Source organism: Micromys minutus (assembly GCF_963924665.1).
Source record: "Micromys minutus genome assembly, chromosome: 1".
NCBI classification, from domain to species: domain Eukaryota; kingdom Metazoa; phylum Chordata; class Mammalia; order Rodentia; family Muridae; genus Micromys; species Micromys minutus.
In genome coordinates, this window is record NC_137969.1 from 210,755,915 (window position 1) to 210,783,002 (window position 27,088).

The window sequence follows — 27,088 nt, forward strand, 5'->3', positions numbered from 1 at the left end:
CACTGCCTGCCTATAAAGTTCTTCGTCGGTTTATGTCCTCTTAGGAGTCTCTTGTCTTAAAGACATGGGCTTTCCAATTCTACTATATGCCAAGTCCCTTTACATTTTAAACCCTTCCTGTTACAAAGGAAAACATAGAAACACTTAAATGAAATGCATGATTGATCAGTCTTTATAAAATAAGTGCCACATAGGTCAAAATATAGTTTCTGTAGCCACCTGTGTAGCTCTTTCCATTAACCCTGTCTCACTCCCAACTCCCACCTCGTGCAATTATCCTGCCTTTCTTAAGAGTGATTTTCTTCACAATTTGCTTTTTATAGTTTTATCATTCAAATATGAGTCCCCAGATATTCTAGCCTAGTCTACCCTTAAAAAATTTGACATGTTTTAAGTTTCTTACCTCCACTTCCTGCTCTCATCCTCTTTATTCTTTATATAATTTTTCAATTGATGAGCCTGGGAAATATGAAGCTTAGACATCCTTGCAAAAGGGCGTTTGATGATATCTTTTTGCATTGGTACTTGTTTCTTTGTCATGGGTATTTCTTTATACTGAATTGGCTATAAATTAAGAAGATGGATCTAACTTGGGCTTGATACCTTTGACAAGACCTTATGCAGTATTTGGGATAAGCATAGGGTATATATGTCCATCTTCCTCTTTCTTTGATTAGCACTTATTCATGTTTAATACCTATATGAAGTATTAATCATTCATTGGCAGTTATAAAATGGTGTTTTCTAATAATATCATTTTATTTTCATTTTGCTTTTCAGCTATCTTTATAAAAATACTTCCCTTCATATCCTATATAATTAAATAGTAGTGCGAGTCATATAAGAAGTGTTGGATAAATGCTTGCTTCTGAAATTTGATTTATTAATTGTCAAGATAGTGAGTTGGTTTCTTAACCATTAAGTTTAGGTGAAAAAAAATTATTATGAATTTAAGTTTTAAATAACTCTACAGTTTTTGAAATTTAAAATTTTTTTTAGTTTGTACCTTAAAATATAACCAGTTATTTAACCCTTATGTGACTAGTCTTTGTTGCTAAAGAATGAGGGCTTATTCAGTAGCTGAGACTTTTTTCAGAAATTATCAATTTTTTCCAGGTTTTCCTATCTGTCTTAATAACCATTATTCCATTGTTACATTAAAGGTGTATTATTGTAAAATATCAGGTAATATAAAATTTTTAAAGAAAATAAGGATAAATCCTTCCACCCAAAGCTTACCACTATCACATTATGGTAAAATTTTCTTTAAAATGTTTATGCAAAATTATCAGAAGAGAAATCTTAATGTTTGTTTTATTTTATGTTCTGTAAAAATTTAAATGTGGATGATGAACACCTTACCATGTGAGAAAATAAAGTCATCATCACTTTCAATACGTGGACAAAAATGAAATTATTTAGACTGTTTCTACTTCCTTAACTAAAATAATGCTAAAATAAGCAATCACTTTTGTATTAAATGATTCAAAATATTTTCTGGCCCATTCATATCTCCTAAGTTTCTGAAGGAATCATAGGAGAAAAAACACTGTGCCTGAGTGTCCTCCACCCCCACTCATATGTTTGTGTGTTTGTGTGTGTGTGCGCGCGCGCGCGCGCGCGCGCGCGCGCGTGCGCGTGCATGCAGAAATGAAAGGTTGGTTTATGCTTCAGTAACTTGTAGCTTAGCAATGAGAGGAAAAGTAGCAATAGATTGGAAGTGTAAAACTGAAGACAACCAAGTTAGTTGCAGATTGTTTGGATTTGGTGTGGCAGCAGCTGTATTTGACCACGTGTAAGCTGAAGATCAAGAAGAAGCACAGAAGCAGGGGAGGGAGGATGGGAGAGGGGGGAACCAGGAAAGGGGATAATATTTGAAACGTAGATACTTTTGGTATTAGGAACTGCTTTCACGTCTGAACCCAGCTGTGATGTCATTCATAGGCGACAGGGAACTGTGCATTTGTTGCCATGGCAATAGCCACACCTTCCCAGAGTATATTTGGTTTCGCAACTTTACCTGGGAGCAGTTACATCACAGTTTAAATAAAAGGCAGACTGTCCTGCCCCGCTTCCCTTGGTCTTCATGTGGGTCCTGAACAACTGGAGCAGAGGCTAACCCAAAAGCTCTTGGCTGTACATTTGATATATTCTTCTAGCTGTCCTGCCTTGTCTGGCCTCAGTGGGAGAAGATGTGAACCTAGCCTGCAGGACTTAATGTGCCTGGGCTGCAGGACAATAGGGGGAAGGGGGAAATGCTCAGAGAAGAATGGAAGAAAGAATTCGAGAAAGGATTGTGGAACGGGATAACTAGGAGGGGCAGTGAGCAGGATGTAAAGTGAATAAATAAACTAAATAAAAAATAAAAATAAAGAAGGAAGATGTAGTCCATAGAAAGAGGAAAAATTGTAGCAGACATGCAAAGTGTCTTCAATGTGCCCGGCTAAGAGCTCACCACTTTACTACCTGTCATTAATGAGTAAGACAAAGATCTTTGCTTGTAGTAAGTAAATATTCTAGAATCCATGGGCATTTTAGTGAGTCATGAAGAATGTAGGTGGTAAGGATGAATGAGAGAGAGCCACTGCCCTGGCCTCTGGAAAACTTCTAGTTACTAAGTCAAGTTTATACAACACTTCTCAGCTATACTGATTTGTGCTAATTTTTTGTACTTTAAGTGATATTGAAAGATGCCTCCTTTCTCTTGTTCCTAACTTTGCTGAAAATATGTGTATTAACCTTTGGACATGTATGAAATTGATTTTGTTGGCAATTTCTCATTAGTAGATTACTGAATTAATGAGCATACTGATTCAAATTTCAAGTTTTTTTCTACTTCTAGGTCATTTTATTTCCTACAAGAACAGTTTTGAAGGATATTATATTAGAGTGACTAAAACATCACCTAGAAGTAAAATTCACAACTTCTGGAATATAATTAAAATGATCCAAGGTATAAAGATACATAATCATGAAATTTCAAAGAATCCATTGAGATTGGTACAGAAATGATATAAAAGATTTAATTAAAATTGTGGTGCTTTACCTTTACTTGTCTATATGATCATGAATATATAGGTATCTATTGCATATTTAATAATATATTTATTTATGTTACATAAATTTTATATATTAAATATGTATTTTGCAAACTGTATCTGAGATGATAGGTAGAATGACTGAGTTTGATAAAGAATTTTATATCACAAAATAAAGATTAGTGAGGGTAGAGGTGGTGGTTAAAGTCATACAGTTCTGAGCCAGGACTGAAGCTCCGAGAAGCAGGAGAGAGGTAAGAATCATCCCATCTAATTCGCATGGCCTGATTATACCTTAATTCAGAAGTTTTGGCTTCCACATTAGTGAGGCATATAGAGAATACCTGGAGTAACTGGTTCTCCTGGGATCCAGGGATGTAGGAACCCCAACCCAGCCAGTGGCCCGGGTAGCTTCCAGTCTGAGCTTGTGCCCTGGGCAGTCCTTGGGCGCTGGTTCCACACTCAATCCCTAAATACCTAGAATAAGCCTGTCACCCAGGTACTCTAACATGCCTAGGATCACAAAAAGACAGGAACACAGAATCACAGGATCACAGGTATGCTAACAGGTCCAAGATCTCGGGATCACAGGATCACAGAGGAAGCTCTACTCCCAGGAGCTCTGACACACTCAGGATCTCAGGATTCCAGAATCACAGAGACACCTCAACTCTGGGGAGTTCTGGCACAATCGGGATCTCAAGAAGGACAGGCTCCAGTCAGAGACATCTAGGACAGCTAGCACTAATGATGACTCCATGGTGATAGGCAAGCACAAGAACATAAGCAACATAAGGCAACTTTACATCACCAGAACCCAATTCACCTACTACAGCTAGTCCGGGATATCCTATCACATCTGAAAAGCAAGATCACAATTTGAAATCATATCTCATGATGATGATAGAGGACTTGAGAAAGGACAGGAATAACTTTTTTAAAGAAGTACTCACAAACACTACAAAACATAAGAAGGAATTGGACAAAACCATCCAGGATCTAAAAATGAAAATAGAAACAATAAAGAAATTACAAAGAAGTCCTAAAGTTTATGAAGTCAGGAAAAAATTTACTTTGGTCTATTCTTATACTGAGGTTTTGAACAATAAACCCATTTTTCCCAAAGGTGACAAAAGAGATATGAAGATAATTAATGACAGAAATAGTCTGTAAAGAATGTATAGAGGAAAATAACAGCTTAAAAAAGGAGACATACCTCCTACCCCAGGAAGAGACCAACGCTGCTCCTTTTAATCAAACCTGCCATGGCTGTGCCTCCTGAGAAGGGAATTTTCTGAGAATGCTATCTAAGGTAAGCTTATGGGCCTGGAGAGCTCAGGATGGTGGAAAGACTATGTACTGGGTGATAACAAAGGCGGTTCAACAAGGCAGATCTGAGAATAGAGATGTCAAATGGGAAAGGTTAAGATCATGACTCCTAATTTCTCTTAAAAAATCATTGACAACCCTACCTTGTTCCTTCTCTATTAAATGTGGAAACTGGAGTTGAAATGCTTCAAAAGTGGCGGGGAGGGAAGCAGGCTTATTTTAGTCCATGTGTTTATGGTGGTTGGGGCCTTGGTGCTAGAATTTGCTGCTGTTCTTATGGCAGAAGCAAGAAGGAAACGTAAAGAGCTTTATGACAAGATGCCTTGTAACACTGGCCCAAATAATCCAATTTCACCAGCCTGGCTTCACCTCTTTTTCAAAAAATTTTATTGGATATCCTTTGTATTTACATTTCAAATGTTATCCCCTTTTTCCCTATTCCCATCTCTTTCCACTTGTTTTCATGAAGGCACACCCTCTCTCTACCACCCTCTCTACCTCAGCACCTTGGCATTCTTCTACAATGGAAAAACATGTCTTCACTGGACCAAAGGCCTCTTCTCCCATTAATGTCAGACATATGCAATTGGAGCCATGGGTCTCTCCATGTTTGCTCATTGGTTGGTGTTTTAGTCCCTGGGAGTTCTGGAGGGTTTGTTTGATTGATAATGCTGTTCTTCTCATGGGGTTGCAAACCCTTTCAGCTCCTTCAGTTCTTTCTCTAGCTCCTTTGTTGGGGTCCCCATTTTAAGTCCTATGGTTAGCTGCAAACATGCTCAGCTGTATCTGTATGACACTGGCAGAGCCTCTGATGAGGCATCCATACCTGGCTCCTGCCAGTAAACACTTCTTGGCATCAGCAATAGTGCTTGGATTTGCTGGCTGCATATGGGTTAGAACCCCAGGTGAGCAGGCCCTACCTCTTAAAGGTTCTACTACTTTCCACAGGGGCAATAACAGCTGAGACCTAATTCAAACACATTTCAAATTCAAACTATAACATCTTATGTGGAAGAAAAACCTTCCTTGAGACTTCCAAATTCAAGACTATGAGATTCAATCTGTGTCTTGGGTCCACAGATTAAATTACCACTCCATAAATACCACTGAAGGAGACATAAACACCCATATCCAAGACCCCTGAATACCTGGAACACAAGGAAGGAGATAAACATGGAGCAATTGCTCATAAGGGACTGAAGAGTCATTTTTGGAAATACAAACACGCCCTTCCAATCTGAACCTGAGCCCTGAGCAGACCTTGGGTGCTGGTGCAGCATCCAATCCTATAACACCCAAAAGAAGCCAGTCATCCTGGTACTCTAGCATGTCCAAGACCACAGGTGAGAAGGACACAACATCTGTCCCCATATCCAGAGTAAGTGGCTCCCCTCAGGGTTCAGGGAAACAAGAACTCCTGCCCAGCCAGCAGCTCAGGTCCCTTCTGGCCTGAACCTGAGCCCTGAACAGACCTTGGGCTCTGGTGCTGTACCCAATCCCACAACACCCAGAAGAAGCCTGTAACCCAGGTGCTCTAGCATGCCTGGGATCACAGGATCACAGGGTCACAGGACCACAGGACCAAAAGAACACAGGTGTACTAACAGGCACAGGATCACAGAGGTAGCTGGACTCCCAGGAGATTGGACACACCCAGGAACATTGGAGCTCTGACACACTCAAGAACATCAGGAACGTGGTCACAGTGGGACTTCAGTATTTTAGAGGCAGCTTGACTCCAAGGAGCTCTGACACACTCAGAATCCCAGCATCACAGGATCCCAGCATCACAGGATCACAGGATCACAGGATCACAGGATCACAGGATCACAGGATCAGAGATACCTCAACTCTGAGGAACTCTGACACAATCAGGATCTCAAGAAGAACAGGATCCAGTCACAGCTAGGGCAGGTAGTATTAGAGACAGCCAGATGGTGAGAGACAAGCACAAGAACATAAGCAACAGAAACCAAGGCTTGCCATCATCAGAAACCAGTTCTCCCACTACAGCCTGTCCTGGATATCCCATCACACCTAAAAAGCAAGATTTGGATTTAAAATTTTATCTCATCATGATGATAGGGGACATGAGAAGGACAGGAATAACTACCTTAAAGAAATACAGAACAGTACCAAACAGATGAAGGAATTAATCAAAACTACCCAGGATCTAAAAATGAAAATAGAAACAATAAAGAAATTACAAAAGGAGACAACCCTGGAGATAGAATACCTAGAAAAGATTTCAGAAATCATAGACACAGCATCACTAACAGAACAGAAGAGATAGAAGACAGAATCTCAGGGGCAGAAGATACCATAGAAAACATTGATACAACAGTCAAAGAAAAGGCAAAATGCAAAAAGCTCTGAACCCAAAACATCCAGGAAATCCTGGACACAATGAGAAGACCAAACCTAAAAATAATAGGTATAGAAGAGATCAAAGAGCCCCAACTTAAAGGGCCAGTAAATATCTTCAACAAAAATAGAGAAGAAAACTTCTAACCTAAAAAAAGAGATGATCATGAACAAATTTCAGAGTTTTCGAAGATGTCTTTGAGTTTTAATTTCTAAACTCCCAGAAAAATGCGTAGTAAATAAATACCAAACACACAGTATATCACATGTTTGAGTAGCTTTAGTAGGGAAATTCTGATAGAAAACATTTTAACTGTTAAAAGGGGCACAGGGGAATATTACAAATATACAGCGTTGGTACCCATAGTCTGTGGCTTTTACCATGAGGCTTGTTATCTCAAGGACAAATGGAAAATGAACAAGCAAGGACTTTAGAGGACGTCCTGCAGAATGAGATTGGGACCTTTAAGTAGAGGATTTGGTTTTCCAGGAACAGCCTACACAATGGCCTCTTACCTTGACAACTAGGGGCCACTTCTAATCTGGAGACCTTGGGTGAATGAGACCTTCTGCTGAGCTTCCTAGAGTGCCACTGGAATCCGAAAATCCACCCCTTCCAATATTACTTTCCCCTCCAGTCAGCAGGATCCTTCCAGACTTATGCCTAGCGGACATCATAGTGAACTGAGAGCAAAGGTTAAAGTAATCTGCCTGGGGAGACAAGGTAGACAGAGAAAGAAGCCATGTAGTAGTATTAGCAAACATAGTACTGTGCTCTTTAAATCTATAAGCCAGAGTATCTGTGCTATAATAGAAAATAAGCCTTTTAAAAGTATCCCCTTCTTTTCTTTACCACAAACAGTATATTTGTATATAATCTTATCAGTTATGAAGGTATTTTAAGATTGAGAAAATTATCTAGTACTTTAAAAATTCCTTTTCTTTTCTTTTCTTTTTTTTTTTTTCAAATATATCTCAGCATCACTATCTGGTCAAATTATGGAAGAGTGTGTCCCATTATTCAGTTTTACTACTGAAGTGAAGACCAGAGAATACTCAAGTCTAGGGAAAATGTTATTGATTAGCATTCAATGCTGTGTATTAGTCTTGCTGTGCACAGCCTCTCCAGCTCACCAGAAGCCTTACGTACAGCTTACGGTTGTTTTCTATGTGTTACTCACAAGCCTTTTCAGATGTACATGTCTCACTGGAATTAGAAAGCTTTGAAACATTTGTTTTTTGCTACGTATCCTAGTGACAACAATTTCCTAGTGCAGACACACCCAGTAAGGTCATCACAACCTACCTTCTGCTTTTTTAAAGTGTGCAGTAAACTGTCTAATGAGATAGTTTTCCCTGTACTCTTCTTTCCTGTTTCTTTTTTAAACAAATTATATCAATGGATAAAATGACATTAAACTGCTACACATATAGGAACTTATATAGTCAACTCTGCTACTTCTTTTAAAAATGCAAAGCTATCCTTACTAGTTCCTATCATACAGCCTAAGATGGAACCCCTACTGTAACTCATCTAGTCAATGAAGTCCTAATTGCCTCCTCCCTCCCCACACCTGTCTCTTCTCTGTTTGTAACAGGAAGGCCTTTCCAAATGCCCTGGTCTTGTTGCAGAAATCCTCAGGTGTTTTTCAGTGAGCAGCTTTCAATGTGGGGCACACAGGGTCACATCTCTAGCTACTCATTACCTTGTACCTCAGTTTCTTAAAATGTCGGACCTTTTGAAGACTGATGTGCTGTGTTTTGCCTAATGATTTACACTCCGTTTCCAAATCCAGATAAATAGCTGGCATCAAGTTTACCCTGACACTAAGGAAGGATTGTGTAAGTTTTGCCAATAATGACCTATTACAAGCCTGTATTTAGGCACTTCAAACACTTCAGTTTCTACTATATGCAGGAGAGCACAGAGAACATTAGAGAATAGAGATTTTTCATGGAAGTTTGGCTGACTTGTCTGAGTTAACATTGAACAGGCAGCTGGTTGAATGGGTGGGATGGGCCCTGTGGCCTTCTTAGAAACAAGTATTTTAGGCGTATGAAAAAGTGAGTTCAAATGCCTTACAGCCAGAGTGTATTTTGGTGTAGGAAGCATGGCTGGCAGAGAAAATCAGCCAAATAGAGAGAACCTGGAGATTAGGCTAGTGTTGGGGTAAAGAGTGAGGATAGATCATATAAGGATGTATAGATCATGGTAAAGAATTTTGACATTATAAATAGAAAATGTTAAAATAAAAATATTTTATAAGAAAACTATTATGTAAGACTGTGGAGGTCTGAGTTTTAGCCTTACCCACTTTCATGGTGGAGAATAAATTAATCCTTCAAAGCATGAAGATATCACATTTTTAAAATTATGAAATATTTTCACTTCTGTAGCAAAACTTGAAGTGCAACAATAGATTGACCTGCTCTTACACCTTTTGCAGGGAGGAGATATGTGTAAGCGAAATGAAGTGATCGCTTTTGGAAAAATCAATTTCTTATCAAATCTCTCAGAATGAAAAAGACTCACACATTTTGCAGTTTCTTGGAAAGTGTCTACTGTTGGTAGTGGTCTTGATCATGTATTAAGTCATATTTCATACCAAATCATGCAATGGCACATTCTATTTATTTTTAAACAAATCTGTCTGAATACATAGACTATATTTGTGATTTAAATTAGTTTAAAAATTCATAGTAAAATCTTGACGAAGGTAATAAAATAAAAAAAGACAAAGCCATCCAATTGTTCTCAGTATGGGGCAGAACTTTTAAAAGGCTGAGATAGTTATCACATTGTGGAATGCATTGGTTTATAGCTCGCATATGCCTTGCAATTCAATGAGAACTCTAGAAGTAATATAATAATATGCAGGCATTAATATATTCAGACACTTAACTGATTTTTGAACAATGAAATTGGAACTTCAAAACCATGAACCTGTTTAGAATTAAATTTGTGTAAGCATTGATTGTGAAAACGAGTGTTGTGGAATCTCAACAGTGACATAGCTTGTCAAATCAAAGCAGATAAAGCCATGGCCTGAACATTTAGTCCAGCACAAATTCCAGTGTCCAAATACCTGTATGTGCAACACTCCATGCAAGCAAATTGAATGCATGCTCTTGCCTTGTTGTGATTTGGATACAGCTGGGATGACCTCCTAGTGGCTTATATCCTGAAATTTAAACCCCACCGTGAGATATTACAGAGAAAAAAACTTCATGTTATTATGGTATTTATTAGGGGTGGCCTCTCAGAAGTAAGTGGGACTAGATTAAGCTATCAGGGCTGAACACTATAATCTGAAAACTTTTAGATTTATATAAAACAGGTGGAAGACCATATTCCTTTTTGGGATGTGCTGTATTGTGCTTGAGACTATGTGAGCAAGAAAACAACCATCTGAAGTGGGCCCTTGACTCTGTACTAGAACTGTCACTAAATTAACACTTTTTTTCTATGACCTCAGCAAGAGAAAATTGATTATTGCAATGCATACTAAGTGATATATTTTATATGAAAGCTGATTAAAAGGAATTAGATGACTAGTCACTTCAACCTATTCCTTTCTGAGTTTGACGAGACCTACAATCCAATGAAAACCATTTTGCCAATGGTCCTTTTCTGGCATTTCAGAGAAATCAAAGACTTGCTGTTAGAGAATTGAGCTTGGCTTGGGTAATGTTCCCCCATCTGCGTAGAGGAGGGACTTTTGGATGGGGCAGTTAATTTGGCTGTAAAAGATGTCAGAGTAAATAAACCTCATATTCAGTTTACGTTGTTATGGCCCAGCTACCTGATGAGCTTATGCACAGTAATTCCAAGGGTTCCAAACTCTTGGTTTTCTAGCTGTAAAGTTGTCCTCAGTCCAAACGTATCTAATGCTAGTGTATCACACTTTGTTCTGCCTTTACAATGCCTGAGAGACCTCGGGAACAGCATTTACTTTGGGATAGTGGCAGATAAATAGTACCTGTTTGGAAAGTATATTTTTGTTTGTGTTGTTTTTGAATTATGCATATTTTTCTTACATAGGTTTTATCTTCAGTTACAATACTTTTTGTAAGAAAAACAACACACAAAAGTTTTAGTAGAAGACAATAAAAATAGGAATCTAAGGTAAGAAAAATGTGTGAGTTGAGAAAATGCTTGTTATGAATTCATGAGAATCTGAGTTTGATGCCCAGAACCCACTGTATAAAAGCCTGGCAAAGTGGTGCATGGCTGGCTGTAATCCCAGTGCTAAGAGGCAAAGACAGATGAATCCCTTGGGTTCACTGGACAGCCAGACTGACCTCCTTGCTTCATTCCAGGTCAGAAGAGAAGCTGTTATATGAAACAAGTTCAACAGTACTTGGGAAGTAACCCCTGAAGTTGACAACTGGCCTCTGCACACATACACATGACCACATTTAGAACTCTCACACTCAGTTACATGTTCATGATGAATAGAAACTAATAATAGGACACTCCTTGTAAAAAACTGATGTGTGTATGTGTATGCAAATTCAGCTATGAACATGCCATATATGGCATGTAGAAGTCAGAAGACAATTGTAGGGGAGTTGATTCTCTCGTTGATTTTAAGGTCAGGGTTTCTCCTGCTGTTGTTTGCTTGTTTGTTTGTTTGTTTGTTTGTTTATTTATTTATTTATTTATTTATTTATTTATTTATTTAGTGTGTGTACTCCAGGCTAGCTGAGCTTCCTGGCAATGTCTCCAAACTCCATCTCTACTTCCCAATTTGTTATAGAAGTGCAGAGACAACTACATGAAAAAAAAAAAAAAAACTTAAACCAAAACAACCCCCCCCACACACACACAAAACAAAACCATAGGTGTGAGTTCAGACTTCCTGGGCTTTCCCCTGTCTACTTTGGCATGTCTTTTGTTGTCCTTGTTCAGCTCATGCTTAGGCAGTCAGGTTGGTGAGACTTTATGTGTGTAGCTTCTGACATTACTGAGACACATTCTGAAATTAGAGAAAACCAGGATGGGCATATGGGAAGGGTTGGAGAAAGGCAAGGAAAGGGAGAAATGACATAATTGTAATCTCAAGAATAAACAAACAAAAACAAGATTAAAAAAATAACATGGATTCAGGAGTGAGACTCTGGCTGTCAGGCCAGCAGAGCATGTGCTGCCACCGAAGCCATCCCACTGGCCAAAAGAGATCAATTTCCATTGGGAGAATGTGTCTACAGGGCTTGGAGCTTCTGTCAAGGAAAGGTTCAGACGTTTCAATTCTGAGGTTTTTTTTTTTTTTTCTTTTTTTCTTTTTGTTTGTTTTTTTAAACATGGTTCTTTTCATATGTTTGGTCCTTTATAGAAGGTGTTCCTGGAACCTCATTTATCCAATGTAAGCCTTGGAGGCGATTGGCATCTACCGGCTTTCCTCGTCCTGAGATGAATTCCTGGATTATCCTGTTGGGTAGAGGAACAGGCAGGAGAAATGACAGCATTTCTGTCTTTTTAAGAGGAAAACCAAAACAAAACATCCTTGTTAATTAAATGAAGAGCTTAGCAGTAGTGTTTGTAGCCCTCCTGCGGAGCTTTTCTTGTCATGTCTGGATGTCAAGACTCCAAACTCTCTTGCGAATTAGAGTCTGTACTTTTTGCTAAGGAAAAGGAAAATTTTAAGATGAAATCTCTAATTAAAGATAAAAGGCATAGATTTCGAATGTAGGTTTGACTCCCTACCCTCTACTTTTACTTTTAGATCCGGGGAAGTGGACTGCAAGTGAAGGACACGGCAGAGCGCAGCCCCCACCCTTTAACTAGCTGATGAGCTGTGTCTCCATCACCCCCTCATTTCCTATCTGACAGGTACCACAGATGGCAACTGCAGGCAGGTAGGGAGCTAGACTCTGGGCATGGTGTGTCTCCAGAGTGGGTGTGGTCGCAGCTGCTGTCTGCTTAGAATGCCTCACCGTTCTGTATCTGTAGGGGCCTGGAAGCTAACTATTGCCGCTTAAAACATAAGAAAGACCTTGGAGTTTGAAACTAAAACCAGGTTGAGATTTCTGCTTTGCCTCCTTCTTGTTGATACCCCCAAGAAGGCTACTGAGCCCCTCAGCCCTTATTAAAAAGATGGGAATTTTGCCCTGTGGCTCTGCCTTCTGAGACAGTGCCAATCACTGAAGGCCGGTGAGAGATGATAACCATTTTATACTTTAGGCATTGATTCATAAAATATTGCTTGCATAATCATGACTCTTCTTAGCGTTCAAATTCATCCAAGGTTTACACACACCTCTAGTCTTGATTTAGATCCTTAAGGATTTAGGTATTTGGAAGATATGATTTCAAGTTATTTTGCAAGCAGGTTGTCCAAGAAGGCATTAAATTGCATTTTTGTGCTCTCTCGTTGCCTCTACCTCTGTCTTCCCTTTTTATGTGCTTTTGTTCTCCTTTAACCGGGGAGACTGCATTTCATGGTGTTTTAATTTCTCTGCCCGCTTGCAGCTACTAAAAGAAAGGATGGGGATTTCTTTTGCTGTATTTCCCATCTTAGGATTCAGTACAAACGTACACCAATTATGTTCTTACCGGCGTCCACTCAGCAAGCTGACAACTGCTTTCTTCATCTCTTCCTAAGTTCACCTTTATACTCGGAAATCGTAGATTATTGATAAACACATTCTCCCCTGTTTATTGACTACACGGTAATAGCATAGAATGATTTAAATTTTTCTTTAGTTAATTTTTCTTTGTTTCTTGTACCTACTTTATAACTGCTCTTTGTCTGGAGATTTTTTTTTTTTTTTGAGACAAATTTTCTGTGTGTACCAGTTCTGATCATTGTGGAACTGACATTGGAGACTATGTTGGCTTCAAACCCACAGAGACTTGACTGATTCTGCTTCCCAAGTACTGGAATTAAAGACGTGTGCTGCCAACACCCGGCTAGACATTTTTTTAATAGGTTAAGTTTCATTTCCTATAAATACTTGCAATGTATTAGGAGAATGTTCAAGCAGAACTATATCAAAGGTCCTTCACATGAATTTGTTTCTGATTGTACAGTCCTGTAACATGCTTTTCCCCAAGCAGCAAACATGCAAATAATAATGGCTGTGTCTGCAGAACTCCGAGAAACAAAGTATAATTAACAAGAAATCAATTTGGGATAAGCAGGTATTGCCAAATTAAAAGCCTGTGCAGCCTGAATGAGAAATGTCCCCTGTAGGCTTACATATTTGAATGCTTAGTTATGGTGCCTTCAGTAGGTAGAGCCTGGAGGATATACATCACTGGGAACAGGCTTGGAGGTTTCATAGCCTCACCCTACTTTGTTTTAATCGTCTCTGTCTCTGTTTGTGTCTTTCTCTTCTCTGTTTTTCCCTTTCTCTCTGTCTTTCCCCATCTGCTTTCTGTGTTTGGATGAAATGTGATCTCTCTCTGCTTCTTGCTCCTATAGCCTCGTTTTTTCGGGGCTGTTGTGTCATGAGGGACTGTCTCCCTATGGGACATTAAGCCAAAATAAGCCCATTCTTCATAAAAATTGTTTTTAGTGCATTCACTCTATCTACTGAAACAGAGAAGCAACCAACACAAGGCTAAATACAAAGTACTATCTATTTTCATGTGGTTTTAATCTAGCTTTTACAGTTTTGACTTTATTTTATTTTATTTTGCAATGTTGGGTGTGGATCCTCAAGGCTTTGCATACACCCATGTACTACTGAGCCATACCGACCATATTACATTTAAAGATCCCTTTAATTTTTATTAGGGGTATACATATATATACACACACACACACACACACACACATATATTGAGACATTGATTTTCACACTCAAACACAGTAAACATTGCAAAATAGTCTTCATTATTCTAAGGTAAGTGATGTATGATTTGAACTTTATTATAAAGTTCTAAAGAGACCTGAGACACAAAATAGAAACTAAGTAAACTACCATCAGTCAGTGTTACTTCTTAATTGCTATCACTGCTAAATGTAGGAAGAAGGGGGTCCTGAAAATTGTCTAGGTTGAAAAAGAATGTTTACAGTAAATGACTGATATACTCAGATATGTAATTAAAAGGTAATCAATGATCGTTTTATAACAAAACATTCGTTATCATTTACATTTATTTTAGGTTTATTTCTTTAATATTGGATAACTGTTTAGTCTGCATGGATACCTGTGCACCATGTACAGCCAAAGTCAAAACAAGGTGTTAGATCCCTGGAACTGGGGCTCTATATAGATGTGTTGTGAGCCACCAAGCGGGTACTGGGAAATGCACCTAGATCTTCTGTTAGAGTGATACATGCTCTTAGCCACTGAGCAATCTCCGCAGTCCTGGTTACCCTTCTCGTTTTTATTTTTTTGGTATTTGATAAATACTTTTTAAAATTAAGTTATCCTAAAAGACAATTTAGATGCTCCAAGGTGGATAATAGCTGCCTTTTTTTAGACTGTATATATATAATATTAATATATATATATATTAAACTTCACTGATTCTTTGTGAGTTTTACATCATGTACCTTAGTTCTGCTCATCTGTCTCTCTCCTCATTTCTCCACTTGCCCTTGCAACCTCTTCCTTAAAATAACACACACACACAAACCTCCAAACAAACCAAAAACAAACTCCAAAGCGTTGAAAACATCTCAGCATGCAAGCTGTAGCATGTCATACAATATATCCCTCTGTCCACACATCTTTGCCTGCAAATGTTCATTTCAGTGAGTCATTGGTCTGGACTGAGATCTTTGGCTTCTGTGACACCATCAATCCGGGTTGCGCACTGGGACTCCTCCCTGATATCCTGCCGTTGCCCTGGGTCATGGAGATCCTGCAGCCCTGGATCAGCAGGACTGGCCGTTTCACTGGTCTCAATAGTTCCCAGATAAAATAGATTTGGGGGTGAACCAACTCAGAGCCCTGGATCTGTGTCTGGGTGGTAGGTAGCTGAGCTGGTCAGTGTGTCGGCTCTTCATCATCCACAGCATCTGGGCAAGCTCTCCAGCAGTGCTCTGGCTAGGACACCCAACTTTACCATCGGCAGGAGGCAGGGATGCGCTTAGGCTCTCGTGCCTTCAGAGCCAGCTGCATTGTGATGTCCAGTCAAGATGTGGGGACCACTCTTGCATGTGCTGCAGCCGGCAAGGGGCTCTCCTGCTCTCCCAGCCTCGGTGTTGGCTCACCCTTGCCCTACCATGGGGCCAGCTCCATTGCGTTGCCCAGGTAAGGTGCAGGGCCAGTTGGCTTGAGCACTGCAGTCAATTGGCTTGCTCTCCAGCTCTGCTCTCACCCCCTCCTGCTCTCCTGCCCTCCCCACTACTGCAGAAGGTAAGGGGCGAGGCAGGGCAGGGCACCACCTTCAGGCACTCATGCCACCTCATGTCAGACAAGTGCCCTGTTCTCTTCTTGCGCTCACCCTTGAGGCTGGCTTACCAGCTGGTCATTGTTCTTCTTTAACCAGGCGTGCTATGAAAATCAGATTGTGATTTAGCAGAACACCCTAAGAAGCCTTTTAATTAAGTGTAATTGTAAACATATGAAACTGGGTGGAGTACTGTACCAGATCCTCTACAAAGACATTTCAGCATCCACAATTTTAATATCTAAGCAAATCTCATTTCATTGTCAAGGGCTTCCACCTAGCACTGTGTTCACAGAATAGTGTTGCATACATTCCTGTAAAGTAGCTACTTAAAAACTGTAACTTTATTAAACTCCTAAAATAATACCAGCTGGCTACAAATAGAAGACAGGAGTTTGAAATTCATTGCTGTGTTTCCGGCTTGTCTCCTTCTCCCCTTGATGAAGAAACTGGAATCCGCTGCAGAATTTTTCATTTTGTGAATTTTGCTGATTTTAACATAGTGGTATCATTTAACATGCTCCTCTGAGACCTGCATTTATTCTAAAAGGCATTTGGATTAAAGAAGTTGATCAAATTCAGGTTCAATTTTAGGGCAGAGATATTTCATAGAGCCTCTCCACGCCCAGAGGAACCTGAGTATCTTTTGTTATTTAGGGGATTGGTCATTGTCTAGAGCCATCACTTCATTAGTGTGACACTGTAATTATTCTTCCCCTTTTTCTGTTATGAACTGGAAAACTTGTGTGGAAAGAAACTTCCCTTCATCAGCTCTTTTCTTATCGCAGGTATACCCTGAACAAGAAAATCATAATAGGATTTTCACCTAGCATTCAACAGTGATTTACACTTTCTCTTTCTTGTGTGTATCATCCTGAACTCACTGGGTTACATATATCTCCAGTGTCAATGTATTGCTGCTACTATGTGTATTGTTCAAAATGTTCCTTTTTTAAAAATGTCTGGTGTTAAGTATAGCCACAATAATTTAAACATATTTTTGAAAATTCCCTTTAGTGTGTTATGAGACATTCTGTGACTTTAAGGTTTGAAAGTTTTTTTTTTCATTATTTTTATTGGATATTCTCTGTATTTACATTTCAGATGTTATCACTTTTCCTCATTTACATCTCCCCTCCCCTTCCCATTGCCTCCGTGAAGGTGCTCCCTCTCCCAAACAGCCCCTCCCACCTCAGCACCTTGGCATTCCCCTACACTGGAAAAATGAGCCTTCGCTGGAGCAAAGGCCTCTCCTCCCATTAATGTTAGGGACTGTTATCCTCTGCTGCATATGCACCTGGGGCCATGGGTCTCTCCATGTGAACTCACTGGTTGGTGTTTTAGTTTCTGAGAGTTGTTGTGGATTTCGTTAGTTGATAATTTTGTTTTTCCCATGGGTTGCAGAGCCTGTCAGCTCCTTTAGTTCTTTCTCTAGCTCCTTCATTAGGGTTCTCATGTTCAGTTTGATGGTTAGCTACACGTATCCTCCTCTGTATCAGTATGGCTCTGGCAGAGCCTCTGAGGAAGAATCCATATCATGTTCCTGCTAATAAGCCTTAGTGCTTACTGCAATAGTGCTTGGGTTTAGTGATTGCATTTGGGGTGGATCCCCAGGTGAGGTAGTCTCTGAATGATCTTTTCTCCAATTCCTGCTCCTTTATTTGTTCCTTTATTTTCTTCCATGACAAGAAGGACTGTTCTAAGAAGAACTGAGGCTTTCACCTTCTGGCATTCCTTCTCTTTGAGCTTCATAAGGTGTGTGAGTTGTTTCTTGAGTATTCAAGCTTTTTGGGTTAGTATCTGCTTATAAGTCAGTACATACCATGGATGTTCTTTTGTTACTTATTCAGTTCCACCCATTTGCGTAGGAATTTTATGAAGTCATTTTTTAAAATAACTGAGTAGTAATTCATTGTGTATATGTACCACTATTTTTGTATTCATTCCTCTGTTGAAGGACATCTGGATTCTTTCCAGCTTCTGGCTATTATAAATAAGGCTGCTATGAATATGTTGGAGCATGTGTCCTTGCTATATTTTGGAGCTTCTTTTGGATATATTCCCAGGAGTGTCATAGCTGGGTCCTCATGTAGAACTATGTCCAATTTTCTGAGGAACTGCCAGACTGATTTACAGAGTGGTTGTACCAGTATATAATCCCACAACCGGAACCAAAAGTTCCTCTTTCTCCACATCCTCGCCAGCATCTGCTGTGATCTGAGTTTTTGATCTTAGCCATACTGACTGGTGTGATGTGACATCTTAGGGTGATTTTAATTTGTATTTCCCTGATGACTAGGGACATTGAGTATTTCTTTAATAGCTTCCCAGCCATTCAAAGTTCCTCAGTTGAGAAGTCTTTGTTTAGCTCTGTACCCCATTTTAAAATAGGATTATTTGATTCTCTAGAGTCTAACTACTTAAGTTATTTGTATATATTGGATACTATCCCTCTATCAGATGTAGGATTGGTAAAGATCTTTTCCCAATCTGTTGGTTGTCAGTTTGTGTCCTTTGTCTTACAGAAGCTTTGCAATTTCATGAGGTCCCATTTGTCGATATTTGGTCTTAGAGCATAATTCATTCGTGTTCTGTTCAGGAAAATTTCCCCTGTGCCTGGGTTCTAAGCTCTTCCCCACTATTTGGGCTATTAGTTTCAGTGTACCTAGTTTTATGTGGAGGTATTTGATCCACTTGGACGTGAGCTTTGTACAAGGTGATAAGAAAGGATCGATTTACATTCTTGTGCATGCTGACTGCCAGTTGAACCAGCACCATTTATTGAAGAGGCTGTCCTTTTTCCATTGAATGGTTTTAGCTCTTCTGTCAAAGGTCAAGTGACCACAGGTGTGTTGTTCATTTCTGGGTCTTTGATTGTATTCCATTGATCTACCTGCCTGTCTCTGTACCAATACCATGCAGTTTTTATCACAACTGATCTGTAATACAGCTTGAGGTCAGGGATAGTGATTCTTCCTTAAGTGTTTTTAATATTCTGTCATTATGCACATGGTAAAATAAATGGTCATGTGTTCTAACAATTAAAAAATGAGATATGAATCACTACTATGCCTATCCTAGTTTTGTGTCCTTTGCTGTTACTAATCACCCCAACAGAAAGCAATCTGTGGGAGAAAGTGTTCAATCTAGGCTGCAATTCCAGAGCACAGTTCATCAGTGAGGGAAACCCAAAGGAGCTATATCCCCAGTCAAGAGCAGAAACAATGGATTAATGTGTACCTGTTTGTGCTCAGCCTGCTTCTCTTCATAAAGTTCAGAAGGAAGTCTGGAGAGCTTGCTCAATGGTTAGGAACAGTTTCTGCACTTAAAAAGGCCCAGAGATCTGTCCCTAGTGTTGGGGTCCAGGAATCACCTCAGAAGCAACATAAACACCTGTATAATTCAGACAGGTATGGTTTTTGAGCATATGCCACAGGACTAATTTATCAGGGGTCACAGTTCAGATTTGGGAACTAAACTGTGACCGTAAGTTAAAGTTCTACAAGGCTTTTTAAGCCTGCGATCTTCAAACATCTGTGCCAAATTATTCCCCTTATTAGGGAATTGGGGATTTCCTTAGGAACATGGCTTTGTTATACATTTCTCCTCCTTCCATTGGTTGGGGTATTCCCTGTGGCAGTGGTCTTGCCTTGTCTAAATTCCTGTCTTAACTTGTCTACTAGGATAGGCCTTGTCTTATCTAACATTCATAACTTGCCAACCAGGATGCCAGTTATCCATGTACATTTATCTCTTTCTGCAAAGTAGGATGTCAGTACCCAAGGATGTCTTGGGAATTTAAACTTTACTTGACCAGCACTCAAAATGAAAGTCTTATTTTAAATAGTTTCCTATACCTCTTGTGTTAGGAGTCATTCTAGTGGCAGCTTATAAGTGCAAATACCATAAAAGCTCATATACAGGCACAGGATGTGCTATTGTGTGGTTGGTTCAAGTTTATTGGGGATAACTTATTGGGGATAACTGTTCAATGCAGTTGTACTGACTTCCATCATGATTGATTTCAAGGGTATAAAATATAAAAGAGTATGTAATCAACTTGGCATTTGAAAGTTTTTTGTAACATCAGAAACATATGAGAAAGTTTCCTTGTAGTAGAAGGCTAGTTATCTTGGCTTTAACATTCTATCTAGGCCTTAACACCCAGCACCTACACCACTTGGCTCACAACTCCAGCTTTAGGGGATCTCATACCACCTTCTGACCCTCATAAGCGACAGTGTACATACACATTAGTAATGTAAATAAATATATCTTAAAAGTAAAACTCAGAATTCTAATTTGGTGAATGGTAGAATCCACCTTTATACTGGGTCTTCTCAAACCAGTTAACAATCAAAACAGACGCACAGACTAACCTAATCTAGACAATTTCTTTTTGAAATTATCTTGTCAGGTGACTCTGTATTATGCCAGGTTGATGACTGAAACTAACCATCACAATGCCCTACTTCATCCCTGAGATCAGCAGACCCTGAAGGAGGCTTCTTGCTTGATTTGTCTCTCTCAGTCTTTGCATGTCATTGAGGTAGCTGGAGTGAGTTTTCTATAACCATGAGAATTATGAAAAACAGACAAGCTCCTACTGTTGATAATTGATTGACAATATTTGTTTGCTTAAGTTCTATAGGATTTATAGAATTTATTTTATTTATAGGATTACAGCTTGCAGAATTCTTCTGTAATAAACTCTTCACTAAAGGTATTCCTCAAGATGTTAATTTTGGATCTTCTATAAGTGGGTTTCTTGTCCAAATAAATTTAGGTAAGGCCTGCTGGCCAAAGGCTATGATTATTTTAAAGAAAATAAATTATTATTAATTTGTTTTACTATATAGTTACTTAGCTACCTTACCTGTTTTGAGCCTCTAGAGTTCAAGGAGCCATTGGGAAGTGCTAGACTGGCCAGAGTCCAAGTCTCTTTTCATTCTGAAAAGTTTAATTATAGCACCAGATTGTTTCAGAAGTCAGAATCATTTTTTTTTCTCATGTGAGACTTGCTTTCCCCCTTGGGTCTCCTTCTCCACTTCTTAACTATGAAAATGTTGTTGATCTCAGGTCTCAGATTGGATGTGACTGTGTTACTGCTGGTTTCTAATGAGGCATAGAGACAGGTTGGAACTGGTTTTATCAAAAAAAAAAAAAAAAAAAAAAAACAAAACAAAACAAAACCTGAAAATGTACTTAAAGGAGGGTTAATGTGTAGTAAAATATTTATAAGATTACATTAAAAGAATGAGAGCTTGACACCATCCAAAGCCAAGAGCAAAGCTTGTGAACAGTCACAGTAGAAATGGGAGAATGAAAAAAAAAAAAAAAAAAGAAACACACAATAAATATTTTAGGGAACCCCCCCCAAAAAAAGAAATGGGAGAATGGACAGGAAGATTTTGTCTCTAATATGGATATTCAGTGTCACTGGGCTTTGGAATTATGGACCGGAGAGTTCATATGGACTAGCTCTCTCACTAACTTTCTTGTGGTAAATCATATTCCTCCTCGGGCCATAGTTTCTTTCTGTGCAAAATTATAATGCTTCAGTCTTGACTAGAAAATTCCCACAGTCGCCTTCTGTTCCAGTTCAGTGATCTTTATGAAACACAGTTTAAATCTCCCATGTTTCATCTACTGTGTGTATATGCAGAACAAACTAAAAAGTTTCTCTCCCTTTTATTTTTGTATTCCCAAGAATCACTTTAGATTAATGTTTGGGTCTGGACTTTTCCTGATGAGATTGGTAATACACATGGTGGGAAAAACATGGTGTTGGGAAAGACCCAATAATGAAATCTAAAAACTAATGGGAAACGTAAGAGCCATGACTTTCTGCAATATTCAAGTGAGCAAATACGTCCAAGAGAATTAGCATCATCAGAGCAATAGAGAAAAGATTTTTTGAATTTACAAATTTCTTACTGTTTCAGTGAGTTGTCGAAAAAACACCACAAGGGCAGGCCACAGCAGAGAAAAGACAGAAGAGTCTGGGCCAAGTAGAGCGTTGGAGATTGCTTTCTGCAGTTTGAGAAGAACCTTATGAGCAGGCTGGGACATCATTTCAGATTTTGTTTTCAGTTCTCAGCATGTTCTTTCCCTAACCTTTTTTCTTCTTAATTGTACCCTCATTTTATCCAAGCCACCAGCTTCCAAACTCCTGTGTTTTTGGTTTCATGCAGACGGTTTGCAAATAGAGCATGTCAGACTTCCTCTGTGGCAGAGACTTTAAAAAGTTAACTTTGATTTTGTGACAAAATGTCTGTACCCACAGCAGCACTTAGTCATGGTCTCACACAAAGTGACTTCATTAAGCCATCTGGTCATGATGCTGCTCAAAGAAAGGCTATAAAATGACTCAAACATGTTTAGTAGACATAAGCAGTTAACAGTGGATGGTCCTAATGCATACTCCTAGTGAAAAACAACCTACAACTTGAGGGTATATAAGAAGTCCAAGTAGCCAGTGGTGCTGACAGAGTGACCAATTTTAATTTTTCTGTGAAACTATTGGTTTAGGAGCCATACACAGTGCCCACTCTCAGTATTAAGGGATTTTCAATTCAAATGTTTTCTTCTCCAGCTAGAACCTGCAATTGCAAACTCCGTATTCTCCCTGAGCTTATCATATCCTTGGGGCTTTGTTCCGCCAAATTGTTGGCTTCACCAATTTCCATGGTAATTTATAGAACTCAGCTCACTTTGTGTCACCACAGGTTACAAATGAAATTGGAAGCAATTTGCTGTTAAGAAATCTGTCTGAAAGCAAATTCGAGTAACACATCAGATGGACTAAGGATATTTTAAAGGAGCAGCAATTACAGGGAGTTGTGTTACGGGGCATTTTGTTTTTTCTAAGTAGTCTATCCCCTCACTTACTCTCTTTTTCCTTCCTTCAGAGAATATTCTCTATATAAATTAAAATGCCCAATTGAAGTAAGAGTTTATCTACTTTGGTTTCCCCAATCAGTTGGTAGCAAGGGAGGCTTTCCAGTTATGCGCAGTCACAGGTCTGAAAACACACCTATATACATCAAGCCCTGTTGGTAGAAAACAATAATTTGTTAATATACTACTGGGTCATCATTTTCAAATACATCACAGATTGTGATGTATTTTTAGAACTGGGTTAAAATCATAGAAAGCCTTCACTGCTATGTGCTTACTCACAGCTTCAAAGAGCATCACCTGCATCAACAGGTTCCCTCCAGCCCCACCAGAAAGAGGAGGTTTCTGCCTGAAGCTAGGAACCATTTTTCTCTACAGCATTTACAATTAAGTGGTCATTAACTGCATCATTATGAGTTGCTAAAATGATTCAGTTTTAGAAAATTTATTAATTATCAGTTCGTAGATGTCCAGAAATGACTTGCAGAATCTTTTGCATGTGATTATCCACAGTTTGAAGAGAAATGCCAGAGTTCATCCGGTTTTAAAAATCCTGTGAACATAGCAGGAACTAGTGTGTGAGGAAGAAAGCTCTCAGTTTCCTTAGAATGAACAGTGCTTGCCTTCCTTCCTTCCTTCCTTCCTTCCTTCCTTCCTTCCTTCCTTCCTCCCTCCCTTCCTTCCTCATTCCTTCTTCCTTTCTTCCTCCTTTTTTCCTTCTTCCTTTCTCCTTCCTCATTCCTTCCTTCCATCCATCCTTCCTTCCTTCCTTCTATACTCAGTCCATTCCTCTCTCTACCCCTCCCTCCTTTCTTTCCTTCCTTCCTTCCTTTCCTCCTTCTTTCTTTCTTTCCTTCCTTCCTCTCTTTCTTTTTTTCTACCTTTAGTTCTTCTATTTTATTTTCAGACAGTATCTCATGTACCCATATTGTAGTAAATTCTTTTTATAGCAGAGAATGACATTGAACTTTGGATACATTTGCCTTTACCTCCTGAATCCTGAAACTGTAATGTTTATTTGCAATATTTTGTGGGTAGGGTAGCAAATTCCAAAAATAAATGGACTATGCTCTTGTAACTTCTTATAGCTATGTACAATGGGCACAATGGGCAGCATGTGTGTGTGTGTGTGTGTGTGTGTGTGTGTGTGTGTGTGTGTGTGTATGTATGTATGTGTGTATACACATGTATATTTTTGTCATTTTTGTGTAGCCCTGACTGTCCTGGGACTCTTTTTGTACGTGCTACTGTCCTTAAATTGAGAGACTCACCTGCCTCAGCCTCCTAAATACTGAGAGTAAAAGCACATGACATGCTGTCACATCTGGCTTAAGTTTTAGATATACTATTAATTCTTTCAGAAGATTTCTAAAAATACTGCCAAAGACCTGCTTTGACTCCACAGGGTAAACCCAGGCAGGCAGCTGGTGGGGATCAGCAGCTGATAGGGGTCTGTCCAGATACCCCTGGGGGCTGCTGTCTATGGCAACCAGTGAATCAAACACACACACACACACACACACACACACACACATACACAGAGGGAGGGAGGGAGGGAGGGAGGGAGGGAGGGAGGGAGGGAGAGAGAGAGAGAGAGAGAGAGAGAGAGAGAGAGAGAGAGAGAGAGAGAGAATGGTTGAAACAAAATACATGCTGAAGTGATTTATTTCTTCTCTTAACCCTTTCTTATACTCCTTAAAACAAAGTTTTTTTCTATTAGAAAGAAAATTACCTCAATAATCTTCAAAAATGCATATTCTTTAAAAAACATGTTAAAATAATTACACTAGAGGAAATTACAACAGGATATTAATTACACACTTTGATAAGAAACTTTCATCTAACTAAACAACTCTCTTTCCAAAAACTCATTGTGTCTCAAAGCAGTAACTTTTTTAGTCATTGAGTAACAAAGTTTAAGCAGGCTGAGTCTACAGAGGCAAGTTTCTCTCTATGCTTGGTTGACAACAATCTGTATTTACTAAGAAGTTCTCTTACATCTTTTGTTTTGATGTTCTAACAGGCTAAACTGGCGAATCATCAGTTCTTGGTTCTTATATTCATAATAGAATTGTTTTTTCTTTATCATAACCTTATTGTTTCCTGGTACACACGGACAACCTGTTATCTCATCTCTAGGTCCTAGATGAAGGAGCTCAGGCCCAATCTAGAGTGCATGCTTTCTTTGATTGTTATTCTGTTGCAAGCCTCATCTCCTTGTTTCTACAATTCCCTGTTTGTGCCTGTAATGCATGAACACCCACTGGACTCTTTTCTCTAACTCAAGCAGTTTTAGCCATTCTATCACTTTACTCTTGAGACTAACTTAAAACTTTCTATCCATTTCCATAATTTCCTAACTTTATACTTTCTACCAATTACCCTAGTTTCCCAAAATTATTTAAATCAAGCGAATGTCCTAAAACTACTTAAATAAAGAAGGAAATTCCATGAAATCATTAATTCATCTAGACAGCAATATCTCAAGAACTTTAATCTTCATGTTGATTGGCAAGAAACTTGCTGAACACAATGGCCCATAACCCCGGAAGTAATAAAGCCAAGCCATAGGCTGTGAGGGTCTCCAGGTAACTGAGGAGAACGACAGTGACAAACATGAGGAAGCACAGTAGCAGGAAGCAATCCCTGAATGAAGTGTCTGGTGTCCTCTCTCACCAGAGCTCACCCACTGCAGCTGAGCAGACTTGTCTGCAGGGAGCTCACTCGCCCACTATAGCTCTTCCTGCATGATGTCTGCCACAATACCAATGTGTGCTATTTACATTTTAACCCACTTTTTATTTTGTCCTCTGTATTGGTCAGGGCTATCATTTGCTAAAAGAAATGCTTCACAGTTGAAATTGACAGATTTTATTTTGCCCATTGTTTGTCCATGTGTCTTGCATAAGGCCAGCAAATTGTGATGTTTAGTGTGTAAAATGGCTAAGTGAATTTAGAACATAAGTTTTTAGGTCCTTGAGTTTAAAGAACAGCCAGGGAAGTGACCAGTAGAATGTTTCTCTGTAGATGAACCGCACTGGCATCAAGTGTTTTCAATTTTAATTGCTGCTTTTTAAGCATTTCTACCTGAGATACAAATTCAAGTAGATATGTCACTTTATCCAGTGCAATGAGTCTCAAATCAGTGGGTCAATGCCCCCTTGGGTGGGTTAAACAACTCTTTCACAGGGGTCACATATCAGCTATTCTATATATCAGATACTTATAATATTAGTTACAATAAAATGACACTAGGAATTAGAAATGAAAATAATTGTATTGTTAGGAGTCACCACAAAGTGAGGAACTGTATTGAGGGGTCGAAGCCTGAGGAAGGTTGAGAAGGACTGACTTGGTGTAATGTGGACAACATGGGAGATGTTTAAGAAAAGCAAGACTCAGAATGAGTGCGTCTTTTATTTTCTATGCTTACAGACCAATGAGTATGAATTATATAGAACATGAAAGACATCATCAGTTTGGCTAAACTGGCTGGTATGTAAGCTTCACAGTGTTGGGATCACATGCTCACCAGTCCACCTGACTCTTATGTAGGTTCATGGGATCCAAACTCAGGCTGTTATGTTTGTGTGGCAAGCACTTTACTGACTGAGTCATCTCCCCAGCCCCTCTCTTTTGTTTTGACTTTTATCTGTGTCAATCGATTTGGATTATTCTCCAGCCTTAAGTACTTGCTGTTTTGCGCACATATTTTTGATAGGCTTCTCATTTCTTTTATCACTAGTTTGTCTCCTTTTTTTGGTCCTCATTTTGTAGCAGATTTTTTTTTTATTATTCCTTTGTCTACTGATGTACTCTGAGATTTTCCACTTTTTAGCTACTTTATATATTTAAGAAGGTGCTAAGACCGTCTTATAGCTCCACATCCAGGTACTCCTGTGTGGCCCTGGTTAAAGGAGGAAAGTCACAACACAGAAGCAAAGACGAGACAGAAAGGCATGGCAGAGGGAAGGGGACTTGAGGGATAAAGGTGGCACAGGGTGAGGAGTGGGTAAAACAAAGTGTCTGGAATGTACTATAAGGATACATAAAAATCAGAATAAATCGATTAAAAACAATAAAAATACCTCTACTAGGAATGTAGTCA